This window comes from Scyliorhinus torazame, chromosome 4 (assembly GCF_047496885.1).
Source record: "Scyliorhinus torazame isolate Kashiwa2021f chromosome 4, sScyTor2.1, whole genome shotgun sequence".
NCBI lineage: Eukaryota > Metazoa > Chordata > Chondrichthyes > Carcharhiniformes > Scyliorhinidae > Scyliorhinus > Scyliorhinus torazame.
Window position 1 is genome coordinate 52,502,790 of NC_092710.1, and position 20,928 is coordinate 52,523,717.

The 20,928-nt window shown below is 48.0% G+C and overlaps 4 non-coding genes across 4 annotated transcripts; 2 read left to right on the forward strand and 2 right to left on the reverse strand.

Annotated features, from left to right (window-relative positions):
- Positions 1–4,024: 4,024 nt before the first annotated feature.
- On the reverse strand, positions 4,025–4,097 carry trnak-uuu (transfer RNA lysine (anticodon UUU)). Its single transcript has one exon. It is a non-coding gene; the product is annotated as a tRNA-Lys (tRNA).
- A 3,870-nt stretch (positions 4,098–7,967) lies between these two features.
- On the reverse strand, positions 7,968–8,040 carry trnak-uuu (transfer RNA lysine (anticodon UUU)). The gene has a single exon. It is a non-coding gene; the product is annotated as a tRNA-Lys (tRNA).
- A 9,863-nt stretch (positions 8,041–17,903) lies between these two features.
- trnat-agu (transfer RNA threonine (anticodon AGU)) lies at positions 17,904–17,977 on the forward strand. Its single transcript has one exon. It is a non-coding gene; the product is annotated as a tRNA-Thr (tRNA).
- A 1,592-nt stretch (positions 17,978–19,569) lies between these two features.
- trnat-agu (transfer RNA threonine (anticodon AGU)) lies at positions 19,570–19,643 on the forward strand. Its single transcript has one exon. It is a non-coding gene; the product is annotated as a tRNA-Thr (tRNA).
- Positions 19,644–20,928: the final 1,285 nt, after the last annotated feature.

Here is a 20,928-nt window from a genome sequence, read left to right on the forward strand (position 1 = left end):
GCCTCCTTTAGTATTCTGGGGTAGATCCCATCAGGCCCTGGGGACTTATCTACCTTAATATTTTTTAAGACACCCAACACCTCGTCTTTTTGGATCACAATGTGACCCAGGCTATCTACACCCCCTTCTCCAGACTCAACATCTACCAATTCCTTCTCTTTGGTGAATACTGATGCAAAGTATTCATTTAGTACCTCGCCCATTTCCTCTGGCTCCACACATAGATTCCCTTGCCTATCCTTCAGTGGGCCAACCCTTTCCCTGGCTACCCTCTTGCTTTTTATGTACGTGTAAAAAGCCTTGGGATTTTCCTTAACCCTATTTGCTAATGACTTTTCGTGACCCCTTCTAGCCCTCCTGACTCGTTGCTTAAGTTCCTTCCTACTTTCCTTATATGCCACACAGGCTTCGTCTGTTCCCAGCCTTTTAGCCCTGACAAATGCCTCCTTTTTCTTTTTGACGAGGCCTACAATATCACTCGTCATCCAAGGTTCCCGAAAATTGCCGTATTTATCTTTCTTCCTCACAGGAACATGCCGGTCCTGCATTCCTTTCAACTGACACTTGAAAGCCTCCCACATGTCAGATGTTGATTTGCCCTCAAACATCCGCCCCCAATCTATGTTCTTCAGTTCCCGCCTAATATTGTTATAATTAGCCTTCCCCCAATTTAGCACATTCATCCTCGGACCACTCTTATCCTTGTCCACCAGTACTTTAAAACTTACTGAATTGTGGTCACTGTTACCGAAATGCTCCCCTACTGAAACATCTACCACCTGGCCGGGCTCATTCCCCAATACCAGGTCCAGTACCGCCCCTTCCCTAGTTGGACTGTTTACATATTGTTTTAAGAAGCCCTCCTGGATGCTCCTTACAAACTCCGCCCCGTCTAAGCCCCTGGCACTAAGTGAGTCCCAGTCAATATTGGGGAAGTTGAAGTCTCCCATCACCACAACCCTGTTGTTTTTACTCTTTTCCAAAATCTGTCTACCTATCTGCTCCTCTATCACCCGCTGGCTGTTGGGAGGCCTGTAGTATACCCCCAACATTGTGACTGCACCCTTCTTATTCCTGATCTCTACCCATATAGCCTCACTGCCCTCTGAGGTGTCCTCTCGCAGTATAGCTGTGATATTCTCCCGAACAAGTAGCGCAACTCCACCTCCCCTTTTACATCCCCCTCTATCCTGCCTGAAACATCTAAATCCTGGAACGTTTAGCTGCCAAGCCTGCCCTTCCCTCAACCAGGTCTCTGTAATGGCAACAACATCATAGTTCCAAGTAGTAATCCAAGCTCTAAGTTCATCTGCCTTACCCGTAATGCTCCTTGCATTAAAACATATGCACTTCAGGCCACCAGACCCGCTGTGTTCAGCAACTTCTCCCCGTCTGCTCTGCCTCAGAGCCACACTGTCCCTATTCCCTAGTTCTCCCTCAATGCTCTCACCTTCTGACCTATTGCTCCCGTGCCCACCCCCCTGCCATACTAGTTTAAACCCTCCCGTGTGACACTAGCAAACCTCGCGGCCAGGATATTTATGCCTCTCCGGTTTAGATGCAACCCGTCCTTCTTATACAGGTCACACCTGCCCCGGAAGAGCTCCCAGTGGTCCAGATAATGGAAACCCTCCCTCCTACACCAGCTGTTTAGCCACGTGTTTATCTGCTCTATCTTCCTATTTCTAGCCTCACTGGCACGTGGCACAGGGAGTAATCCCGAGATTACAACCCTCGAGGTCCAGTCTTTTAACTTTCTGCCTAGCTCCCTGAACTCCTGCTGCAGGACCTCATGCCCCTTCCTGCCTATGTCGTTAGTACCAATATGTACAACGACCTCTGCCTGTTTGCCCTCCCCCTTGAGGATTCCCTCTACCCGTTCGGAGACATCCTGGACCCTGGCACCAGGGAGGCAACATACCATCCTGGAGTCTCTTTGACGTCCACAGAAGCGCCTATCTGTGCCCCTGACTATAGAGTCCCCTATTACTATTACTCTTCTGCGCTTTGACCCTCCCTTCTGAACATCAGAGCCAGCCGTGGTGCCACTGCTCTGGCTGCTGCTGTTTTCGCCTGATAGGCTATCCCCCCCGACAGTATCTAAAGGGGTATATCTGTTCGAGAGGGGGACAATCACAGGGGAGAAAAATGGCCAGAAAACTATAGTGGTATAATGCTGGATAAGAACAGGAGAGAGTTTTTACGTTAACTGAAAATCTAGCAAAAATTCTTGAAAATTCTGGACGGCTGTTGCAATTTGGCAAACACGACGTTGTCACGGTTCTTCCACTTTCCATAAAGCACCCTGCATTCTTTATTTTTATTTCCGACCGTTCATTGGGAAGCAAACGCCTTGAGCCAAATTCATAACCCTGACAGCGACTTGAACCCTGGACCCTCAGATTAAAAGCCTGATGCTCTACCTACTGAGCTACCAGGGCCCATTATAAAAATATTCTCATAGCTGACTTCAAAGTCTCATATTGTATCTTTTGAATTTCCTTCACTGGTCATTCAGCCTCTCCAGCTCATTTCCCTCGCAAGTAGACTGGCAGCCTCCCTTCGGCCTTCTTTCTCAAATTCTTCAACTTGGACTCGCATTTTACCAATGACCTGTGATGTGACAACTGTTGTTACCCAGGGACATGCACTGGGACTTCACAACATTGAAGATTATGTTTAGTTTGCTGAGATGTGAGTGGGAAGCTGGAGAGATACAGGTTGTATTTTGAGAGAGGGAATAAAGCGTGTCATCTGTTGTTTGTTGTGGCAGAGTGTGAACGCAAGTAAGCTCATCTAGTAAAGTAGCAAATTATGCAAATCGCAAATTTCAGGGTGTAAATAGATCTGTCAACACCACATCTTCATGGAAAATGCCCAACAATTTATCCCGCCCGAATCGTTCTTGCTAACATGCAGCAACATATATCGTCCAATAAAAAAGCAAATTACTGCGGATGTGAAATCTGAATTAAAACAGGAAATGATGGAAAATCTCAGTGGGTCTGGCAGCATCTGTGAAGAGAGAACCGAGCTCACGTTTCGAGGCTGGGTAACTCTTCATCAGAGTAAATCATTTAATCATTCAATCTTTGCTCATAGACATCGCTGACAAACATTCAAAATATTCCTACTGGATTTCCTGAGGTCAATCCTGTCGTGCATTCAAAGGAAAATACTGCACATATTGTGAATCTGCATGAGAAACTAAAAATGCTTGGATGAAAGTTCATAAAATTTGAGGATGCCTGTGGAGCCAGACACAAAGTTAATGTTTCAAATCCGTGTGATCCTTATTCAGAGCTGATGCGAGGTCACATGCAATGGAGTAGATGAGGAAAATGGAAGTTGCGTGAAAAATGGGAGATATGGAAGTTTGAATCAAGTTTGACATAAAACAGGGGAAAGCAATCTTGAAGGACAGGACCTCAGAAATGTTGTCAACATTTAATATGTTCACCATTCTTCACAGGAAACATACTTTGACCTGAATGTATAAAGGTACTATCGAGTTTTGAACTCAGGATCTCCTGTTTACAAAACACGCTTTAACCATCTAAGCCACAGCACCAAGCTGCAAGACAGCTTTGCAAGTGTAGAACAGATTTCAATTGTTTTGATTAAACATCAGTATTGTTGATTTCTCCTGCTGATTTTAAGAGTGCAAATTAAAATATTCATCGGCACTGGGCTTTTGAAACTGAAAAATTGCAGTTATTTCTGAAAGTTATTAATTTAAAAGCAGTTCTGCAGGAAAGAAGTATACAAACAGGAAATATTTTGCGAATTGGGAAATTATTAAACATGGCCAGAAAACTATAGTGGTATAATGCTGGATAAGAACAGGAGAGAGTTTTTACGTTAACTGAAAATCTAGCAAAAATTCTTGAAAATTCTGGACGGCTGTTGCAATTTAACAAACACGACGTTGTCACGGTTCTTCCACTTTCCATAAAGCATCCTGCATTCTTTATTTTTATTTCCGCCCTTTCATTGGGAAGCAAACGCCTTGAGACAAAATCAAAACCCTGACGGGGACCTGAACCCTGGACCCTCAGATTAAAAGTCTGATGCTCTACCGACTGAGCTACCAGGGCCTACTATAAAAATATTCTTTATGGACCAAATGGGGGGAGTGGATCCACGGCGATTTCTTAGACCCAGGGCTAGGAAGTATTCCTTCTCCTCCCACGTCCATAAAGTGTACTCCCGGATAGATTTTTTTGTTTTCGGAAGGTCGTTGATCTCGAGGGTGGAAGAAGCTGAATACTCAGCCATAGCGGTTTCGGATCATGCCCCGCATTGGGTGGACCTGGAAGTAGGAGAGGACAGGGAGCTGAGAACACTCTGGCGATTAGACGTGGGACTGAAGACGAATGAGGGAGTGTGTGCAAGAGTGAGGGGGTGTATTGAGAGATACCTGGAGGTCAATGACGACGGCGAGGTCCCTGTGGGAGTGGTCTGGGAAGCACTAAAATCGGTGGTCAGAGGAGAGCTGATTTCTATTGGGGCCCACAAAAGGAAAACAGAGGCCAAGGAAAGGGATAGATTACTGGGGGAGATTTTAAGGGTGGACAGGGAATTTGCAGAGACCCCGGAGGAGGAGCTGTACAGGGAGAGGAGACGACTCCAGACCGAGTTTGACCTTCTGACCACCAGAAAGGCGGAGGTACTGTGGAGGAAGGCACAGGGGAGGAGGTACGAATATGGGGAAAAGGCTAGTCGCCTGTTGGCGCACCAACTGCGAAAGAGGGCAGCAGCGAGGGAGATAGGAGGAATTAGGGATGAAAGGGGAGACACTGAACGAAGGCCAGGAAAGATAAATGAGGTGTTTAAGACCTTTTATGAGGAACTGTATAGGTCTCAACCCCCAGAGGGAGAGGAGGGGATACGGCAGTTCCTGGACCAATTGAAGTTCCCGAAAGTGGAGCAGCAGGTGGTGGCAGGCCTGGGGGCGCCGATTGAGGTGGACGAGGTTATTAAGGGACTGGGAAGCATGCAAGCAGGGAAGGCTCCGGGGCCGGATGGGTTCCCGGTGGGATACTACAGAAAATATGTGGACTTGTTGGCCCCGTTGATGGCGAGGATGTTCAATGAGGCCAGGGAAGGGGGGACTCTAACCCCGACGATGTCGGAGGTGACGATATCGCTAATTTTGAAGAGAGACAAAGATCCGTTGCAGTGCAGGTCCTATAGACCTATTTCACTATTGAACGTGGACGCCAAGTTGCTGCAAAGGTACTGGCATCGAGGATAGAGGACTGTGTCCCAGGGGTGGTGCACGAAGACCAGACAGGGTTCGTAAAAGAGAGACAACTGAATGTTAACGTGCGACGACTATTAGGGGTGATAATGATGCCCCCAGTGGAGGGGGAGGCAGAGATAGTGGCGGCAATGGACGCAGAGAAGGCATTTGATAGGGTGGAGTGGGAGTATTTATGGGAAGTGTTAAGGAGGTTTGGGTTTGGAAACGGGTTAATTCGCTGGCTAGACTTCTTTATGGGGCACCAACGGCAAGCGTAGTTACAGGTCGACATAGATCGGAGTATTTCCGATTATATAGGGGAACAAGACAGGGATGCCCGCTGTCTCCATTGTTGTTTGCGTTGGCAATTGAACCTCTGGCCATGGTGTTGAGAGACTCCAGGAAATGGAGAGGGGTGATTAGAGGGGGAGAAGAACATCGAGTCTCGTTATACGCGGATGACCTATTGTTATACGTGTCGGACCCAACGGGGGGGGGGGGGGGGGATGATCGAGGTTATGCGAATTTTGAGGAGGTTCGGGGAATTCTCGGGGTATAGGCTAAACATGGGGAAGAGTGAATTATTTGTGATACATCCAGGGGACCAGAGTAGAGGGATAGAAGGCTTACCGCTAAGGAAAGTGGAAAGAAACCTCCGATACCTGGGGATTCAGATCGCTAGGAGCTGGGGAACCTTGCACAGACATAATTTGACACGGCTGGTAGAACAAATGGAGGAGGACTTCAAGAGGTGGGACATGCAGCCTTTATCACTGGCGGGCAGGGTGCAAGCAATTAAGATGATGGTCCTCCCGAGGTTCTTATTTGTATTTCAATGTCTCCCTCTACTAATCACCAGGACCTTTTTTAATAAAATAGATAGGAGCATTACGAGCTTTGTGTGGGCAGGGAAAGTTCCGAGAGTAAGGAGGGGGTTCCTTCAGCGTAGTAGGGACAGAGGAGGACTGGCACTACCGAACTTAGGAGATTATTATTGGGCCGCCAATGTGGCAATGATACGTAGATGGATGATGGAGGGTGAGGGAGCGGCGTGGAAAAGACTGGAGAGAAAGTCCTGTAAAGGGACGAGTTTAGAGGCGCTGGTGACGGCACCGCTACCGCTCTCACCTAAAAAGTTTACCACGAACCCGGTGGTGGCGGCAACACTGATCATATGGGGACAGTGGAGGCGACAGAGAGGGGTGCCGGGAGCCCTGGTGGGGTCCCCTATCAGGAACAACCATAGGTTCGCCCCAGGAAGAATGGATGGAGGATTTCAGAGCTGGTACCAGTTGGGAATTAGGAAGGTGGGAGATTTATTCATAGATGGGACTTTTGCGAGCTTGGGAGCATTGGAGGAAAAGTATAAGTTACCCCGGGGGAATTTCTTGAGATATATGCAGGTGAGGGCGTTTATTAGACAACAGGTGAGGGAATTTCCGTTGCTCCCGACACAGGGGATACAGGACAGGGTGCTTTCAGGGGTGTGGGTCGGAGAGGGCAAGGTGTCAGAGATTTACAGAGAGATGAGGGAAGAGGGGGAGGAGTCGGTGGGAGAACTAAAGGGAAAGTGGGAAGAAGAATTTGGGGAGGAGCTAGAAGAGGGTATGTGGGCTGATGCCCTAAGCAGGGTAAACTCCTCTTCCTCATGCGCCAGGCTTAGCCTGATTCAATTTAAGGTGCTACATAGAGCACACATAACGGGGGCAAGATTGAGCAGGTTCTTTGGAGTGGAGAACAGATGTGGGAGGTGTGACGGGAGCCCGGCAAACCACACACATATGTTTTGGGCGTGCCCGGCACTGGAAGGATATTGGAAGGGAGTGACGGGAGTGATCTCGCAGGTGGTGAATGCCTGGGTCAAACCAAGCTGGGGGCTAGCTCTATTTGGAGTTGCGGACGAGCCGGGAGTGCAGGAGGCGAAAGAGGCCGACGTCATGGCCTTTGCGTCCCTAGTAGCCCGGCGCAGGATCCTACTTATGTGGAAGGAGGCGAAACCCCCCGGACTGGAGGCCTGGGTAAATAGCGGGGTTTATTAAACTGGAGCAGATAAAGTTTGCCCTGAGAGGATCGGCTCAAGGGTTCACCAGGCGGTGGCAGCCATTTTTCGACTACCTAAGGGAACGTTAGAGGGAAGACAGATGACCAGCAGCAGCAACCCAGGGGGAGTGGGGGGGGGAGGGGGGAGAGGGGGGGAGGGGGGAGAGGGGGGAGGGGGGGGTTTAGTTTAGTCTAGGTCAATAGATAATGGGGTTTTGTTACTTTTGTATTGTTAAAAATTTCTATTTTGTTATCGTTACGTTTGTTTTGTAAGAGGGAAAAATGTTGTTTAGAAAAAAAAATTTCAGAAAATATATATATTTTTTAAAAATATTGATCGGCACTGGGCTTTTGAAATTGCAAAAATTGCAGTTATTTCTGAAAGTTATTAATTTAAAAGCAGTTCTGCAGGAAAGAAGTATACAAACAGGAAATATTTTGCGAATTGGGAAGTGATTAAACATGGCCAGAAAACTACAGTGGTATAACGCAGGACAAGACCAGGAGAGAGTTTTTACATGCAATGAAAATCTCGCAAAAATTCTTTAATTCTGGACGGCTGTTTGCAATTTTGGCAAACAAGACGTTGTCACGGTTCTTCCACTTTCCATAAAGCATCCTGCATTCTTTATTTTTATTTCCGACCGTTCATTGGGAAGCAAATGCCTTGAGCCAAAATCAAAGCCCTGACAGGGACTTGAACCCTGGACCCTCAGATTAAAAGTCTGATGCTCTACCGACTGAGCTACCAGGGCCCATTCCAAAAATGCTCTCATAGCTCACGTCAAAGTCTCATATTGTATCTTTTGAATTTCCTTCACTGGTAATTCAGCCTCTCCAGCTCATTTCCCTCGCAAGCAGACCGGCAGCCTCCCTTCGGCTTTCTTTCTCAAATTCTTCAACTTGGACTCGCATTTTACCAATGACCTGTGATGTGACAACTGTTGTTACCCAGGGACATGCACTGGGACTTCAAGATATTGAAGATTACGTTTAGTTCGCTGAGATATCAGTGCGAAGCTGCAGAGATACAGATTGTATTTTGAGAGAGGGAATAAAGCGTGTCATCTGTTGTTTGTTGTGGCAGAGTGTGAACGCAAGTAAGCTCATCGAGTAGAGTAGCAAATTATGCAAATCTCAAAGTGTCAGTTGTAAGGTTTTCGGGCAATTCGGCCCTTTTTGGACTGCCCAAGTATAAAATCCAGAGACTGTAAACTGGACACTTTTCAGCCAAAGGAACGTAACCAAATTTCCCAGCAGGCTTGGTCCGCTGAGCTGAGTAGGGGCATAGGTATTTACAAACCCCCCCTCCCCGGAGCTACAAGGAAGAAGGAGCCAGACAACTAGATAAGATTAAAACACAGACAAAGGGGCACGGGAATACAAAGGGGCCTGCCTGCAAGCAGGACAATGGGATGGTCATAGCCCCATGCAGATGTAAATGACTTGGCCTCCACCAGAGCAGAATCCAATCAACACCCCATCAACATAGCGAGGTGAGAATAGCAGCGATCTCCAGAGCAGATGGAAGACTTTGAAAATCTTCACAAGAGAGCTTAACCTTGTTATCCCAAAAAGCAGACAGTCTGGGCTCAGTATATTGCGCTGGAAAAGCCCCTTGAAGACAAACGGTAGAAAAAAACCAAGTTGGAGGCAGACCTGGGGGAGGTACTCCAATCTTGACAGAAGCCACCGGCAGGAACTCACTGGGTGGAGGGGGCGGAGTCGGCGCCAAATTCAAATCGGGACAGGTCTGCCTGGCTGGAAGGAGCGGACCTGCGAGGAGAACCCGGAAGTCAACAGGTCTGCCCGGCTCAAAGGGGGCGGGGCCAGCGGGAACTTTAAACCTTACCAATTCATTGCAAAAGGGGCTGGCCGAACACAGGAAAAAGCCAGGTAAAACGGATATAAAAGGGGCTGTGTTGGGATTGAGGCTCTCTTGGCTTGACCTCTCCACCTTCGACTTGACCTCCTGCAGCCTGTGACCGTAAGTACCCTGCAGCAGCTTGCGAAACTCCCTTGACTTTGATAGTGGTTGAGGCTTTGGGGCAGGGGCTTGATTTGTGTTTTGTGCCATTGCTAAACCTGTGTAACAATAAGATTTTACGTTGTGTCCGTTATAGTACTTCCTGAATAGACTTAGTTTGTGTTAGAGTTTAAGATTTTATTATAATTTCTTCTGTTTGATGATTTCGACCTGGGTTTTGCAATAAACCTCGATTTGCTGATAATTGGAGTCGTTTCAATTCTTCAATCTCTCACCAGTGATCTCTGACCAAGTCATTGCTAAGATATTCCTCACCTTAGTTCCGGGGTCGAGAATCTAGGGTCATCTTGAACGATTCGAACCCATTCACTTAGGACAGGCTGCTGGTTAGGTAATAAACAGCAGTGTCCTATTCTCTCTCTTGGGAAAGCTACTCCAGCGAAGTAGGAACCGGGTGGGTGTTGCACCACCGGCAAGAGAGAGAATCACCTGGGCATTGGTGGGGGTCTGGATATCTGTGTGACATAAGCCTCAGGCTTCCGGTTAGGGATAAACGGCAGGCTTGATTCAGTGCTCTCTTCCGTGGAGGTGTCCCAGTGCGGCATCCCCTGGCCTCTGATGTTTCAGTGCCAGCTGGAGAGAGACACACACAGATACTCAAACCCCTGATATCGGCCCAGTAGTGGAGTAGCAGAGATGGAACCCTCTACACAGGGTGTAAATAGATCTGTCAACGCCACATCTTCATGATGCTTTACCGACTGAGCTACCAGGGCCCATTTCAACAGTTCTCTCATAGCTCACGTCAAAGTCTCATATTGTATCTTTTGAATTTCCTTCACTGGTCATTCAGCCTCTCCAGCTCATTTCCCTCGCAAGCAGACCGGCAGCCTCCCTTCGGCTTTCTTTCTCAAATTCTTCAACTTGGACTCGCATTTTACCAGTGACCTGTGATGTGACAACTGTTGTTACCCAGGGACATGCACTGGGACTTCAAGACATTGATGATTACGTTTAGTTCACTGAGATATCAGTGGGAAGTTGCAGAGATACAGATTGTATTTTAAGAGAGGGAATAAAGGGTGTCATCTGTTGTTTGTTGTGGCAGAGAGTGAACGCAAGTAAGCTCATCTAGAAAAGTAACAAATTATGCAAATCGCAAAGTTTCAGGGTGTAAATAGATCTGTCAACGCCACATCTTCATGGAAAACGCCCCATCCTTTGTCCCGCCCAAATCGTTCTTGCTGACATGCAGCAACATATATCGTCCAATAAAAAGGCAAATTACTGCAGATGTGAAATCTGAAAAAAAACAGGAAATAATGGAAAATCTCAGTGGGTCTGGCAGCATCTGTGAAGAGAGAACCGAGCTAACGTTTCGAGGCTGGGTCACTCTTTATCAGAGTAAATCATTTAATCGTTCAATCTTTGCTCAAAGACATCGCTGACAAACATTCAAAATGTTCCTTCTGGATTTCCTGAGGTCAATCCTGTTGTGCATTCAAAGGAAAATACTGCACATGTTGTGAATGTGCATCAGAAACTAAAAATGGTTAAAGCGCCTGTTTAGTAAATAGGGGATCCTGAGTTCAAATCTCAGCAGTTCCTTTATACCTTTACGTCAAAACAAGTAACCTGTTATGAAAAGCTCCCAATTTAATGGTGAATGCTGAGTTTATTGGCAAAATCTCCATGGCACTAACCTTGAAGTGCCCTCCCTACTCTTATGTCAAACCTTTCATAGCTTCATTTTTCACGCAACTTCCATTTTCTCATCTACTCCATTGCATTTGCTCCTTGTGGCGCACAAAGACTCCGAGAGACGAAGAGAGTGAAGTCGATGAGGCTTTATTAAGCGTGTCTGTTCCCCCGCAGCTCAATAGTAGACTGGCCTGCGGGGGAGGACTCCGGCTTCTTATACTCCGCCTTCAGGGCGGAGCTAGAGGTCAACGGACAACCAGGACCCGGGATCTGTCAGCCAATGACATTAGGCCTTCCAGTCCCACATGGCCCCTAATGCAGACTACCACATTCACCCCTTGTCAAAATTGAACCCGGCGGGGTGATGCTTCGCATGGTGGTAAGGTTTTACAGGGCTGGTCCTGGGAGGAAAAAACATTCATATGGTAATACAGTATGTACAATTTTGTCCTGTTTCAACTATTTACAGAAGGTATCGGGAGAAAAAGCAAAATGTTCTTGTGAAAAGTCCATATATTGATTTAGATCGACGCCACGAATCGGTCGGGCGGTCTGGTCGTCCGTGTCGATCGCCTCGGCCCCGCTGGTGGTGGTGGTGCTTTTTCCGGTGTTGTCGTCTCCGGGAGCCTTACGGTTTCAGCTTGGGCTTTATTCTTGGTCGGGCCTGAGGGGAGGGGAACCGATCCTCCTGGGAAGGGGGCGGTCGCAGGGCGCGGCGGTGGCAGGAAGTGGGGGGTTGGGTGAATGGTGTCGGGGGGGTGTGTGTGTTGCCGGCGGGCGCCAGATCCCGCAGGGAGACCGTGTCCTGTCGGCCGTCGGGGTACTCCACGTAAGCGTACTGCGGGTTCGCGTGGAGGAGGTGAACCCTTTTGACCAACGGGTCCGCCTTGTGTGCCCGCACATGCTTTCGGAGCAAGATGGGTCCTGGGGCCGCCAGCCAGGTCGGCAGCGACTTTCCAGAGGAGGACTTCCTAGGGAAGACAAGGAGACGCTCATGAGGCGTTTGATTAATGCTCATACACAATAATGACCGGATGGAGTGGAGAGCGTCGGAGGACCTCCTGCCACCGTGAAACTGGGAGGTCCCTGGACCGTAGGGCCAGTAGGACGGTCTTCCAGACCGTGCCGTTCTCCCTCTCTACTTGCCCGTTCCCCCGGGGGTTGTAGCTGGTCGTCCTGCTTGAGGCTATGCCCTTGCTGAGCAGGAACTGGCGCAGCTCGTCACTCATGAAAGAGGACCCCCTGTCGCTGTGGACGTATGCGGGGCAACCGAACAGTGTGAAGATGGTGTTCAGGGCTTTAATGACTGTGGCCGCGGTCATGTCAGAGCAGGGGATGGCGAATGGGAAGCGGGAGTACTCGTCCACCACATTAAGGAAGTATGTGCTGCGGTCGGTGGAGGGGAGGGGCCCTTTGAAATCCAGACTAAGGCGTTCAAAGGGGCGGGAAGCCTGAATCAGGTGCGCACCATCCGGCCTGAAAAAATGCGGTTTGCATTCTGCGCAGATGTGGCAGTCCCTTGTGACTGTACGGACCTCCTCTAAAGAGTATGGGAGGTTGCGGGACTTGATAAAGTGGAAAAATCGAGTGACCCCCGGGTGGCAGAGGTCCTCGTGGAGGGTTTGGAGGCGGTTAATACGTGCGTTGGCACATGTGCCGCGGGATAGGGCATCGGACGGCTCGTTCAGCTTTCCGGGACGATTCAAGATCTCGTAGTTGAAGGTGGAGAGCTCGATCCTCCACCTTAAGATCTTGTCGTTTTTGATTTTGCCCCGCAGTGCATTATCGAACCTGAAGGCTACCGACCGTTGGTCGGTGAGGAGAGTGAATCTCCTGCCGGCCAGGTAATGCCTCCAATGTCGCACAGCTTCCACTATGGCTTGGGCTTCCTTTTCCACTGAGGAGTGGCGGATTTCTGAAGCGTGGAGGGTTCGGGAGAAAAAGGCCATGGGTCTGCCCGCTTGGTTAAGGGCGGCCGCTAGAGCTACGTCGGAGGCGTCGCTCTCGACCTGGAAGGGGAGGGACTCGTCGATGGCGCGCATCGTGGCCTTTGCAATATCCGCTTTGATGCGGCTGAAAGCCTGGCAAGCCTCTGTCGACAGAGGGAAGGTCGTGGTCTGTATCAGGGGGCGGGCCTTGTCTGTGTACTGGGGGACCCACTGGGCGTAGTATGAAAAAAAACCCAGGCAGCGTTTCAGGGCTTTTGAGCAGTGCGGGAGGGGAAATTCCATGAGGGCGCGTATACGTTCGGGGTCGGGGCCTATTATCCCATTGCGCACTACATAGCCCAGAATGGCTAGCCGGTTGGTGCTAAAAACGCACTTGTCCTCGTTGTACGTGAGGTTCAAGGCTTTGGCGGTCTGGAGGAATTTTTGGAGGTTGGCGTCGTGGTCCTGCTGGTCGTGGCCGCAGATGGTTACATTGTCGAGATACGGGAACGTGGCCCGCAACCCATGTTGATCACCCATTCGGTCCATCTCCTGTTGGAAGACCGAGACCCCGTTTGTGACGCCAAATGGGACCCTTAGGAAATGGTATAAGCGCCCGTCTGCCTCGAAGGCTGTGTACTTGCGGTCACTTGGGCGGATGGGGAGCTGATGGTAGGCGGACTTGAGGTCCACGGTGGAGAAGACTTTATATTGGGCAATCCGATTGACCATGTCGGATATGCGGGGGAGAGGGTACGTGTCTAGTTGTGTGTACCTGTTGATGGTCTGGCTATAGTCTATGACCATCCTTTGTTTCTCCCCTGTCTTCACTACTACCACCTGTGCTCTACAGGGACTATTGCTGGCCTGGATTATGCCTTCCTTTAGCAGCCACTGGACTTCGGACCGAATGAAGGTCCGGTCCTGGGCGCTGTACCGTCTGCTCCTAGTGGCGACGGGTTTGCAATCCGGGGTGAGGTTCGCAAACAAGGACGGGGGTTGCACCTTGAGGGTTGCGAGGCCGCAGATAGTGAGTGGGGGTATTGGGCCGCCGAATTTGAACGTAAGGCTCTGTAGATTGCACTGGAAATCTAATTCCAGTAATGTGGGGGCGCAGAGTTGGGGAAGGACGTGTAGTTTGTAGTTTTTGAATTCCCTCACCTGCACCGTTAGGGTAACTATGCAGAAACCTTTGATCTGTACGGAGTGGGATCCTGCAGCTAGGGAAATCATTTGTGCGCTGGGATAGGTGGTCAAGGAACAGCGTCTTACCGTGTCGGGGTGGATAAAGCTCTCCGTGCTCCCGGAGTCGACTAGGCATGGTGTCTCGTGCCTGTTTATTAGAACTGTTGTCGTCGTCGTCTGGAGTGTCCGGGGCCGAGCTTGATCGAGCGTTATTGAAGCGAGACGTGGTTGTAGTAGTGGAGCGTCTTCCTTGGACCCCGTCGAGCCGTCGACACTGGGGTCCGTTGTTGCCGTCCAAGATGGCATCGGGGATGAACAAATTGGCTGCCCCCATACATCGCACATGGCTGGGGGGTCACAAGATGGCAGCGGGGGTGGACAAAATGGCCGCCCCCATGCGTCGTACAGGTCTGGGGTGGTCCAAGATGGCGGCGCCCTTCCTCCCCTCGTGGTGGCCGGGACCCAAAATGGCGGTGTCTGCTGGTCGCACATGGGGCGCTGGGGTGGTTGGGGAGTGTTAGGACCGCGCGGGGCTCCCTCATCTCTGGGGACAGCGGTGGTCGGGACCCAAATTGGTAGCGCCAGCGGGTCATACGTGGGAACGGGGGGGGCGTTGGGGAGCGTAAGCGGCGTGCAGGGCTCCCTGTTCTCCCGGGACCGCGGTGGTCGGGACCCAGAGTGGCTGCGCCTGCGGGTCGTACATGGGGTGCTGGGGGGGTTGGGGAGTATAAGCGGCGTGCAGGGCTCCCTGTTCTCCCGGGACAGCGGCGACCTCGCGGGACCGGCACACAACCGCGAAATGGCCCTTTTTCCCGCAGCTCTTGCAGATTGCTGCGTGGGCCGGGCAGCGCTGCCGGGGGTGTTTCGCCTGGCCGCAGAAATAGCAGCGGGCGCCCCCGGTGCGACTTGGCGTTTGGACCGCGCAAGCCTGTGGGGTATCCGGGGGGGGGTGGGTTTGTCGCGACGGGTACGTACGGAGCCCAATGGGCTGCCACGCGGTCGGGGCCGTAGGCGTGGGTATTCCGCGCGGCCACGTCTAGGGAGGCTGCTAGGGCCCGTGCCTCTGAGAGTCCTAGCGACTCTTTTTCTAGAGGTCTTTGGAGGATTTGGGAGGAGTGCATACCTGCCACAAAAGCATCGCGCATTAACATGTCCGTGTGTTCATTTGCGTTCACCGAAGGGCAGCTGCAGGCTCGTCCCAAAATCAGCAGCGCGGCGTAGAATTCGTCAATCGATTCTCCGGGACTTTGCCGTCTCGTCGCGAGCTGGTAGCGAGCGTAGATTTGGTTAACTGGGCGGACATAGAGACTTTTCAGTGCTGCGAACGCCATCTGGAAATCCTCCGCGTCTTCGATGAGGGAGAAAATATCCGTGCTTAACCTCGAGTGCAGGACCTGTAGTTTTTGTTCTTCTATGACTCGGCCGGTGGTCGTTCTGATGTAGGCCTTGAAACAAGTCTGCCAGTGCTTGAAGGCTGCTGCCGCGTTCACTGCGTGGGGGCTGATCTTCAGGCATTCCGGGATCATCCTGAGCTCCATAGTCCTTTTTAGGCACGCTTAATAAATTGTGGCGCACAAAGACTCCGAGAGACGAATAGAGTGAAGTCGATGCGGCTTTATAAGCGTGTCTGTTCCCCCGCAGCTCAATAGTAGACTGGCCTGCGGGGGAGGACTCCGGCTTCTTATACTCCGCCTTCAGGGCGGAGCTAGAGGTCAACAGCCAACCAGGACCCGGGATCTGTCAGCCAATGACATTAGGGCTTCCAGTCCCACATGACCCCTAATACATACTACCACAGCCCTCACTTCAGCTCTGATTAAGGATCACACGGATTTGAAATGTTAACTCTGTTTCTGGCTCCACATATATCCTCTGATTTTTTGAGCTTAAATCCTATCATGTTTCGCTTGTCCTGCATTATACCACTGTAGTTTTGTGGTCATGTTTAATTACTTCCAATTCACAAAATATTTCCTGTTTGTTTACTTCTCCCTACAGAATGCTATAATCTAATAACTTTCAGAAATAACTGCAATTTTTGCAGTTTCAAAAGTCCAGTGCCGATGAAATTTGCACTCTCAAAGTCAGCATGAGAAATCAACAATACTGAGCGGTAATCAAAATAATGGAAATCTGCTCCAAACTTGCAAAGCTAGTCTGCAAGTAGGTGCTGTGGCTTAGATGGTGAAAGTGCCTGTCTAGTAAAGAGGAGATCCTGAGCTCAAATCTCAGCAGTGCCTTTATACCTTCTGTCAAAACAAGTAACCTGTTATGAAAAGCTCCCAATTTAATGGTGAATGCAGAGTTTATTGGCAAAATCTCCATGGCACTAACCTTGAAAATGCCCACCCTACTCCTATGTCAAACCTTTCATAGTTCCATTTTTCTCATCTACTCCATCTCATCTACTCCATTGCATTTCCTCTTCACTTCAGCTCTGATGAAGGATCACACGGATTTGAAATGTTAACGCTGTGTCTGGCTCCACATATATCCTCTGAATTTTTGAGCTTCAATCCTATCATGTTTAGCTTCTCATGCAGATTCGCACCATCTGCAGTATTTTCTTTGAATGCATGACAGGATTTACCTCCGGTAATCCTGAAGGAACTTTTTGAATGTTTTTTAGCGCCATCTGTGAGCAACGATTGAATGATTAATTGATTTACTGTGACGAAGAGTGACCCGGACTCGAAATGTTAACTCGGTTCTCTCTTCACAGGTGGTGCCAGACCCGCTGAGATTTTCCGTCATTTCCTGTTTTTCTTTCAGATTTTACATCAGCAGTAATTTGCTTTTATATTGAACGATTTATGTTGCTGCACGTTTGCAAGAACGACTCGGGCGGGATAAAGAATGGGGTTATTTTCCATGATGATGTGGTGCTGACAGATCTATTTATATCCTGAAACTTTGCGATTTGCATAATTTGCTAGTTTACAAGATGAATTTATTTACGTTCACACACTGCCACAACAAACACCAGATGATACCTTTTATTCCCTCTCTCAAAATACAATCTTTGTCTCTGTAGCTTTCCACTCAGATCTCACCGAACTAAACGTAATCTTCTTGAAGTCTTGAAGTCCCAGTGCAGGTCCCTGGGTAAACAGTTGTCAAATCACAAGTCACTGGTAAAAAGCGAGAACAAGCTGAAGAATTTGAGAAAGGAAGCCAAAGGGAGGCTGCCGGTCTGCTTGCGAGGGAAATGTGCTGGTGAGGCAGAATTACCATTGAAGGAAATTCAAAATATACAATATGAGACTTTGAAGTGAGCTATAAGACTGCGTTTGGAATGGGCCCTGGAAGCGCAGTCGGTAGAGCATCTGACTTTTAATCTGAAGATCGATGGGTTTAAGTCCCTGCCTGGGCTTCAACTTTGTCTCAAGGTGTTTTTGTTCCCAATGAACGACAGGAAAAATGAATAAAGAATGCAGGGTGATTTGGTGAAAGTGGATGAACCGTGACAACGTCGTGTTTGCCAAATTGCAATTGCCGTCGACAACTTTCAAGAATTTTTGCTAGATTTTCAGTTAATGTAAAAACTCTCTCCTGGTCTTGTCCTGCATTGCATCACAATAGTTTTGTGGTCATGTTTAATTACTTCCAATTCACAAAATATTTCCTGTTTGTTAACTTCTCCCTGCAGAATGCTATAATCTAATAACTTTCAGAAATAACAGCAATTTTTGCAGTTTCAAAAGTCCAGTGCCAATGAAATTTGCACTCTCAAAGTCAGTATGAGAAATCAACAATACTGAGCGGTAATCAAAATAATGGAAATCTGCTCCAAACTTGCAGAGCTGGTGTGCAAGTAGGCGCTGTGGCTTAGATGGTTAAAGCGCCTGTCTAGTAAACAGGAGATCCTGAGTTCAAATCTCAGCAGTGCCTTTATACCTTTCTGTCAAAACAAGTAACCTGTTATGAAAAGCTCCCAATTTAATGGTGAATGCAGAGTTTGCTGGCAAAATCTCCATGGCACTTACCATGAAGATGTCCTCCCTACTCTAATGTCAAACCTTTCATGGCTCCATTTTTCACGCAACTTCCATTTTCTCATCTACTCCATCTCATCTACTCCATTGCATTTACTCCTCACTTCAGCTCTGATTAAGGATCACACGGATTTGAAATGTTAACGCTGTGTCTGGCTCCACATATATCCTCTGAATTTTTGAACTTCAATCCTATCATGTATGGCTTCTCATGCAGATTCGCACCATCTGCAGTATTTTCTTTGAATGCATGACAGGATTTACCTCCGGTAATCCTGAAGGAACTTTTTGAATGTTTTTTAGCGACATCTGGGAGAAACGATTGAATGATTAATTGATTTACTGGGAAGAAGAGTGACCCGGACTCGAAATGTTAACTCGGTTCTCTCTTCACAGGTGGTGCCAGACCCGCTGAGATTTTCCATCATTTCCTGTTTTTCTTTCAGATTTTACATCCGCAGTAATTTGCTTTTATATTGAACGATTTATGTTGCTGCACGTTTGCAAGAACGACTCGGGCGGTATAAAGGATGGGGTTATTTTCCATGATGATGTGGTGCTGACAGATCTATTTATATCCTGAAACTTTGCGATTTGCATAATTTGCTAGTTTACTAGATGAATTTATTTACGTTCACACACTGCCACAACAAACACCAGATGATACCTTTTATTCCCTCTCTCAAAATACAATCTTTGTCTCTGTCGCTTCCCACTCAGATCTCACCGAACTAAACGTAATCTTCAAAGTCTTGAAGTCCCAGTGCAGGTCCCTGGGTAAACAGTTGTCACATCACAAGTCACTGGTAAAAAGCGAGAACAAGCTGAAGAATTTGAGAAAGGAAGCCAAAGGGAGGCTGCCGGTCTGCTTGCGAGGGAAATGTGCTGGTGAGGCTGACTTACCATTGAAGGAAATTCAAAATATACAATATGAGACTTTGAAGTGAGCAAAAAGACTGCGTTTGGAATGGGCCCTGGAAGCGCAGTCGGTAGAGCATCTGACTTTTAATCTGAAGATCGATGTGTTTAAGTCCCTGACTGGGCTTCAACTTTGTCTCAAGCCGTTTTTGTTCCCAATGAACGACAGGAAAAAAGAATAAAGAATGCAGGGTGATTTTGGGAAACTGGATGAACCGTGACAACGTTGTGTTTGCCAAATTGCAATTGGCGTCGACAACTTTCAAGAATTTCTGCTAGATTTTCAGTTAATGTATAAACTCTCTCCTGGTCTTGTCCTGCATTGTATCACAATAGTTTTGTGGTCATGTTTAATTACTTCAAATTCACAACATATTTCCTGTTTGTTTACTTTTACCTGCAGAATGCGATAATCTAATACTTTCAGAAATAACTGCAATTTTTGCTGTTTCAAAAGTCCAGTGCCAATGAAATTTGCACTCTCAAAGTCAGTATGAGAAATCAACAATACTGAGCGGTAATCAAAATAATGGAAATCTGCTCCAAACTTGCAGAGTTGGCGTGCAAGTAGGCGCTGTGGCTTAGATGGTTGAAGCGCCTGTCTAGTAAACAGGAGATCCTGAGTTCAAATCTCAGCAGTGCCTTTATACCTTTACGTCAAAACAAGTCAACTGTTATGAAAAGCTCCCAATTTAATGGTGAATGCAGAGTTTACTGGCAAAATCTCCATGGCACTTACCTTGAAGATGTCAAACCTTTCATAGCTCCATTTTTCACGCAACATCCATTTTCTCATCTACTCCATCTCATCTACTCCATTGCATTTACTCCTCACTTCAGCTCTGATTAAGGATCACACGGATTTGAAATGTTAACGCTGTGTCTGGCTCCACATATATCCTCTGAATTTTTGAGCTTCAATCCTATCATGTTTAGCTTCTCATGCAGATTCGCACCATCTGCAGTATTTTCTTTGAATGCATGACAGGATTTACCTCCGGTAATCCTGAAGGAACTTTTTGAATGTTTTTTAGCGACATCTGGGAGAAACGATTGAATGATTAATTGATTTACTGGGACGAAGAGTGACCCGGACTCGAAATGTTAACTCGGTTCTCTCTTCACAGGTGGTGCCAAACCCGCTGAGATTTTCCATCATTTCCTGTTTTTCTTTCAGATTTTACATCCGCAGTAATTTGCTTTTATATTGAACGATTTATGTTGCTGCACGTTTGCAAGAACGACTCGGGCGGTATAAAGGATGGGGTTATTTTCCATGATGATGTGGTGCTGACAGATCTATTTATATCCTGAAACTTTGCGATTTGCATAATTTGCTAGTTTACTAGATGAATTTATTTACGTTCACACACTGCCACAACAAACACCAGATGATACCTTTTATTCCCTCTCTCAAAATACAATCTTTGTCTCTGTCGCTTCCCACTCAGATCTCACCGAACTAAACGTAATCTTCAAAGTCTTGAAGTCCCAGTGCAGGTCCCTGGGTAAACAGTTGTCACATCACAAGTCACTGGTAAAAAGCGAGAACAAGCTGAAGAATTTGAGAAAGGAAGCCAAAGGGAGGCTGCCGGTCTGCTTGCGAGGGAAATGTGCTGGTGAGGCTGAATTACCATTGAAGGAAATTCAAAATATACAATATGAGACTTTGAAGTGAGCAAAAAGACTGCGTTTGGAATGGGCCCTGTAAGCGCAGTCGGTAGAGCATCTGACTTTTAATCTGAAGATCGATGTGTTTAAGTCCCTGCCTGGGCTTCAACTTTGTCTCAAGCCGTTTTTGTTCCCAATGAACGACAGGAAAAAAGAATAAAGAATGCAGGGTGATTTTGGGAAAGTGGATGAACTGTGACAACGTTGTGTTTGCCAAATTGCAATTGGCGTCGACAACTTTCAAGAATTTCTGCTAGA